Source organism: Salvelinus sp. IW2-2015, unplaced genomic scaffold (assembly GCF_002910315.2).
Source record: "Salvelinus sp. IW2-2015 unplaced genomic scaffold, ASM291031v2 Un_scaffold3038, whole genome shotgun sequence".
Taxonomy (NCBI): domain Eukaryota; kingdom Metazoa; phylum Chordata; class Actinopteri; order Salmoniformes; family Salmonidae; genus Salvelinus; species Salvelinus sp. IW2-2015.
In genome coordinates this window covers 10,865-18,106 of record NW_019944330.1, presented here as the reverse complement: position 1 = coordinate 18,106, position 7,242 = coordinate 10,865, and the positions used below count along the sequence as shown (strand labels likewise).

At 47.8% G+C, this 7,242-nt stretch overlaps 1 pseudogene; it reads right to left on the bottom strand.

Annotated features, from left to right (window-relative positions):
• Positions 1-3,941, bottom strand: part of LOC112075226 (actin remodeling regulator NHS-like) — a 58,952-nt pseudogene extending 55,011 nt beyond the window's left edge.
• Between the last annotated feature and the right edge of the window lie 3,301 nt (positions 3,942-7,242).

The window sequence follows — 7,242 nt, the reverse complement described above, 5'->3', positions numbered from 1 at the left end:
GAGATCCTAGTAGAGCTAAAGCAATATTGTGTAACCAAGTGATTAGTCGGGGTCGTGAATTTTGGACACTAGTATGACGGTGCGCCGAGGCAAAAGCACGGAGGAGAGACAGTGTATTTATGTCAACGAGAAATACTGAGGGCAAGAGAGAAGGACAGAACTTTAAGAAGAGAGGCTGGCACAAGACACTGCAACCTCCGGAAGGCCGATCACTACCAACACTGCTAGAACTGAATCAGAGAGATAGTCAACAAACTGAGTTTCATCATTTATCTGCTGATATACAGGTGCTCTAGTCAACCTTATCCGGACATCCAACGTGAGGAGCCTAACAGCAGCACCCTAGGTAATAATCGTTTCTTGCAAGCATATGACCCTTAGTCAGGACCTGGGGACCATCTCACGCGTAAACCCTGGGTCCTAGTAAGACATTAGACCCAGCGATTAATGGTGTGGGCATCAGCCAAAATTATGGGTTAGAGCCAAGAACAACAACTAGTCATAAATATCTTGCTTCATCTCGCGTGTATGGTTTACACCAGTCGTTTCAGTCGTTGTGTAGTGCCTCTAGTATGTAAGCTACCCATTAGAGAATACTAATACACCCGTGTTACGCTTCCGGTATAGCCATGTGTTGTACAGATGCCCTTCGATCAGTCCCTAACAATCCTAGTCCTGCCTAGAACGGCTACCCAATCTTTGATTCCCGAGCTAAATGTTGTGAATCGATTCTGTTAGTATGTATCTAAGGCTGCAGATGATAGGCCCTCGACTACTGTCCGTATTAGGATATAGAAAGGTGTTAAGAATAATCATTAAACATTTCAGCATGGAGCCAATTTAAAGACTGCCGCCTGTAAAAAAATTTACGTTTTGTAGATCAAGGAGTATATAGTTAAACCTTGTTACACTGCTCTCCAGTCTTATGGGTTGTCGGTTGAGGATCCTGGAGGTGTGCGCTTCGAGAGTCATGGGACAAACTTTCCTCATACACTGCGATATAGAATAGGCGCCAACGACAAATAGATTGTGGCGGCAGTCACCTGAGAACCGAGACGACTCTGATTCGACGAGAGAACTTCATGAATAATATGGAAAGGCCTACCACTAGTACGCATACCGCCAGCACTCACATGCTCCACTAAGTTGGCATCGCAGAGAAAGGAAAACTTAGGGCCGTTCTCGCGTTAGCGCCACTAATTATCAAAATCCAGAAAAGAAGCTGTTAAATTCTACAACCACCTAAAAGGAAGTGATTCCCAAACCTTCCACCCCAAAGCCATCACCTACAGAGTGATGAACCTGGAGAAGAGTCCCCTAAGCAAGCTGGTCCCTGGGGCTCTGAACACAAACACAAACAGACCCCACTGAGCCCCAGGACAGCAACACAATTAGACCCAATCAAATCATGAGAAAACAAAACGATAATTACTTGACACATTGGAAAGAATTTACCAAAAAAACTGAGCAAACTAGAATGCTATTTGGCACTAAACAGAGAGTACACAGTGGCAGAATACCTGACACAAAATTAAGGAAAGCTTTGACTATGTACAGACTCAGTGAGCAATGACTTGCTATTGAGAGAGGCCACCGTAGGTAGACGGTGGCCTCCTGAAGTATACCTACAGGAGGCCACCGCCAATTGGCCACTGCCAATCCTGAAGTATACCTTTAAAGCTACAAAAGTGTCAGTGTTCAATCTTAACGAAACAACAYAACAGATTAACCAGAATGACGTTTACTCTATATATAGGGGGTACCGGTACAGAGTCAATGTGCGGGGCACCGGTTAGTTGAGGTAATATGTACATGTAGGTAGAGCTATTAAAGTGACTATGCAAATAGTCTGGGTAGCCATTTTAAATAGCTGTTCAGGTCTAGGACCTAGACTTGGCGCTCCGGTACCGCTTGGTAGCAGAGAGAACAGTATGACTAGGGTGGCTGGAGTCTGACCATTTTTAGAGCCTTCCTTGGATCACCTGGTATAGAGGTCCTGGATGGCAGGAAGCTTGGTCCCAGTGATGTACTGGGCTGTACACACTACTCTCTGTAGTGCCTTGCGGTCAGAGGCCAAGCAGTTGCCATACCAGGCAGGGATGCAACCTGCTCTCAATGGTGCAGCTGTAGAACTTTTTGAGGATCTGAGGACCCATGCCAAATCTTTTCAGTCTCCTGAGGGGGAATCGGCTTTGTCGTGCCCGCTTCACCACTATCTTGGTGTACTTGGACCATGTTAGTTTGTTGGTGATGTGGACACCAAGGAATTTGAAGCTCTCAACCTGCTCCACTACAGCCCTGTCGATGAGAATGGGGGCGTGCTCGGTCCTCCTTTTCCTGCAGTCCACAATCATCTCCTTTGTCTTGCTCACATTGAGGCAGACGTTGTTGTCCTGGCACCCCACGGCCAGGTCTCTGACCTCCCTATAGGCMTTCTCATCGTTGTCTGTGATCAGGTCTACCACCGTTGTGTCATCGGCAAACTTTATGGTGTTGGAGTCGTCATAGCTGAATAACCCAGCATTAAACACCCCAAACTTGATKTTTTTAATGAAGGCATGACCCTACTACATCCCAGCAGTTGGGMCATCCAAACAACCCAGAATTATTTAGAGTGTAGAAACTAAAGTAMCCAGCTAACAGCATCATGCTGTGCCAGTATCAGGGAAATGATTGGTTACTCCCTCACACCCCTTCTTTTCCATCCTGCATTGAAATGTTGATGAGGACTGAAGAAATGCAATAGGTTGGGACTGAAATTACTGACAAAACATGAATCAAACATTTAAATCTAATCTTCAATTAAACTGAAAAATGCATCTTACACAATAAACAAAACAAACAAAAAGACCCATCTGCTGCTCCAGCCCTCCACATGCCCTCATTATGTTACCATGGACCCAACCCTAATTCAGCCCTCATTATGTTACCATGGACCCAACCCTAATTCAGCCCTCTAACCCTCCACATGCCCTCATTATGTTACCATGGACCTAACCCCAATACAGGACAGCAAACTAACCTCATTGTCGCATTTAGATTGAAAGCATAGTATGTATGGATAGAGCCTGGTTATGAAAACATTGAAATGGCGATTACACCACGCCAGTTATCAATAAACTGGTGCCATTGCCTACAATGATGATAACCGTGAAACAGTCAACATGCCACTGTAGCGATCAATTGCGCTTAGAATAGAATTGAAACACATGAACACATAAAAACAGACATATCGTAGACCCAAGCTTTTAATAAACCAATACAGTCGCAACATGAACATGATGGAASTCACTGTGTCCTATTGACTACTATTCCGTATCAACGCTTCAGATTCAATATTTATAGCACCAATCTGAGTTGTAGCTTATATTAGAAGACCATGTGCTGGCTACGCAGCACCGCAGAGAACACATGGCACGCTGTGGCTAAAAGGAGAAAAAGTTGAGCTGTAGTAGAAAGTGGTGTACTCACGTACTGTCTCCTGCTTGGCGTCTAACCCAGAGATAGACTGCTGAAGTTTACCGACTTTACTCTGCAGTCCCCGGACCCGTTGGTTGGTAAACACGATATCACTCTCCAGTTCCTGGAAGAGAGAGCAGGCGTGCCGGGCCAGGTCGGAGAGCTGCCGTAGGGTCCGGGACAGAGCCACATTGTTGACGGTACACAGATCCTCGAAAACCAAACTCTCTTCTTTCGGGACTGAATGCCTGCACAGTAACTGGGGTTCCACGATCCGTTTGGCAAATGGCATTTTGACATGGACCCGATTAGAAATCCACACAAAAACCTGAACCAATAAATTCTTTTCAAAACAATAGCTGCCCCCATTAATCCAACTGTCCCTGATTGCYCGGTTCTTCAGGCATCATTTCACTCTCTACAGACCGAGTGCTCGCCTCCCGCTGCCCCTCTGGTCATCAGCTGCCTATCTATCCGTAGGTAGTAACCGATGTTTTTCAGAGCTTTAAAAGTGAGGCGCTTTTAAAAAAGATCACCCCAAAACCTGGCGCGGAATTCCCTCATTTCCCGGATCTGGACTCGGAGCGAAGCGCGAGGCTGTCTGTGTCCATGGAGCATCAATCAAGCGCGCCGCCGAGACTGAGTGCGTGCACTATTACCACAACAGAGGATTCTTGGTGTGGAAGAGTTCCTCGATAATAATAATCACTTTAAACGGCTATATAAGAGGCTGATATAGAGAGTTGTAGTGTCATAAGATGCCTGTAGCCTATGTGTTCAAGTGTATTAAACTGTTCTCTGTGTGTAGAAGCATCAGTTACTCTTCCAGGGGCCCACATGAAACAATATATTTATTTAACTAGGCAAGTCAGTTAATGACGGCCTACCCCGGCCAAACCATAACGGTGCTGGGTCAGTTGTGTGCCACCCTATGTGACCCCAATCATGGCCGGTTGTGATACAGCCTGGATTCGAATCAGGGTCTGTAATGACACCTCTAGCACTGAGATGCAGCCCAGCTAGCAATGAGGAATCGACCCAGAAGCGGCCCTCTTCCGGGGGGGCGGAACTAATTGAATCGGCCCGGAATCGTGTGTCGGACTCGGCCCGTAATCAAAATGAATGACTGCCCAGAATCGGCCCAAGTACATCGGGCCGTTTCCCTCTACCGGAATTCAGCCTACTTGCCGGCATCTTACCAGAATCCCCCCAGAAGCGACCCGATACAAATTTAAATAAATGTATACAAAATTACCCGATTTACTCATTTTAAATATTACTATTATACATTTTACTTTTAAAATTTACATTTATAACATTTTATACATACAAATTATACCCATCCACAAAAAAACATTTTGTGTCGGAGGAAACGCCATACTGACCATGTCAGTGTTCATGCACAGGAGTCGCTACAGCGCAATGGGACAAGGACATCCCGCCGGCCAAAACCCCCCCTCACTCGAACTACTTGCACTGCGATGCAGTGTCTTAGACCGCTGCACCACTCGGAGAGTTCCAGCCATAAAGTTTTTAAAGTTATCAAATGCCTTTGCACCAAGTATCAAAATACTAAAATACTGCACAGAACTCTAAAATAATTTAATTGAAAAGTTAATTGTATGTTAATTTGATCACAAAAACAATGAGAAAATATGAGAAAATAAATATGGAATGTTAATTATATAAAGCAGCCTGTGTAATCATCTGCCAGAGTAGCCCCAATCAGCCCGCCCCAGGTAATACATTTGGTCCAGATAACTCACACCAGAATCGGGCCAAGCTCAATCTCCACATTTTAGTCATAAAGTAATACTGCCAAGGCGGACCAGACTCGGGCTACATGACATCGCCGAGTCTGACTCTCAGCCGGAATCGCCCAGATCCACTGTGCTAGCTGGGAGTGCCTTAGACTGCCTGCGCCCCAGATCCACTGTGCTAGCTGGGAGTACCTTAGACCGCTGCGCCTCAGATCCACTGTGCTAGCGGAGTACCTTAGACCGCTCGCCCCAGATCCACTGTGCTAGCTGGGAGTGCCTTAGACTGCTGCGCCCCAGATCCACTGTGCTAGCTGGAGTACCTTAGACCGCTGCGCCCAGATCCACTGTGCTAGCTGGGAGTGCCTTAGACTGCTGCCCCCAGATCCACTGTGCTAGCTGGAGTACCTTAGACGCTGCGCCCAGATCCACTGTGCTAGCTGGGAGTGCCTTAGACTGCTCGCCCCAGATCCACTTGCTAGCTGGGAGTACCTTAGACCGCTGCCTCAGATCCACTGTGCTAGCTGGAGTACCTTAGACCGCTGCGCCCCAGATCCACTGTGCTAGCTGGAGTGCCTTAGACTGCTGCGCCCCAATCCACTGTGCTAGCTGGGAGTACCTTAGACCGCTGCGCCCCAGATCCACTGTGCTAGCTGGGAGTGCCTTAGACCCTGCGCCCCAGATCCACTGTGCTAGCTGGCGAGTACCTTAGACCGCTGCCCCCAAATCCACTGTGCTTAGCTGGAGTGGCTTAGACCGCTCGCCCCCCAGATCCCACTGTGCTAGCTGGAGTGCTTAGACTGCTGCCCACAGATCCACTTGCTAGCTGGGAGTGCCTTAGACCGCTCGCCCCCCAGAGTCCACTGGTAGCTGGGAGTGCCTTATATAGACCGCTGCGCCCCCCAGATCCACTTTGCTAACTGGGAGTGCCTTAGACCGCTGCGCCCCCAGATCCACTACGCTAGCTGGGAGTCTTAGACCGCTGCGCCACAGATCCACTGTGCTAAGCTGGAGTGCCTAGACTGCTGCGCCCCAGATCCACTTGCTAGCTGGAGAGTGCCTTAGACCGCTGCGCCCCCCAGATCCCACTCGTGCTAGCCGGGAGTGCCTTAGACCGCTGCGCCACAGATGCACTGTGCTAGCAGGGAGTGCCTTAGACCCTTGCCCACAATCCACTGTGCTAGTTGGGAGGCCTTAGACCGCTGCGCCACAGATCCACTGTGCTAGCAGGGAGTGCCTTAGACCGCTGCCCACAGATCCACTTTGCTAGCAGGAGTGCCTTAGACCCGCTGCGCCACATATCCACTTTGCTAGCGAGTGCCTTAGACCGCTGCGCCTCTGGGAGCCCAAAATAATATAATACATAGTGCAGAACATTATTATTCCAAGGACTCATATACATTTAAACATCACACATAGCCTCCATTTTTTTTTTACTGATTTTATTGCTACCTTGATTACCTGACGTGGCAGAGAGTTCCATGTAGTCAAGGCTCTATTTAATACTGTCTTCCCAGCCTCGGTTCTTGACCGGACTGTAAGAAACCTCTGGTTCATGCTTGTCTTGTACTGATGAGTGTCTGGACTGTGTCCAACTGCTTGAACAGACAGTTCAGTATCTTCAACACATCATCACCTCACACAAAGACCAATAGTGATGCAGTAAATCTCTCCTCAAAACTTTGAGCCAGGAGAGACTGACACTTTACCTCCGTGTACATCAGTGGCGGTCAGTGCCGTTTATGATGAGGAAGGACAATTTTTTTTTCATGTTTGAGCTGGGTTTATGAGTAGGCTAAACTAGCTTGCATTTTGGTTGCTCCCACAGGAAGTCAAAATTGTCACAATAGGAGACATTCCTGTCTTTGCAGATGTTTCTTCAGGAACTCGTTAGGACGGCAGCAGCCCCGCTCGATCCTCCTTTTCCTGTAGTCCACGATAATCTCTTTTGTCTTGATCACGTTGAGGGAGAGGTTGTTGACCTGGCACCACACGGCCAGGTCTCTGACCTCCTCCCTATAGGCTG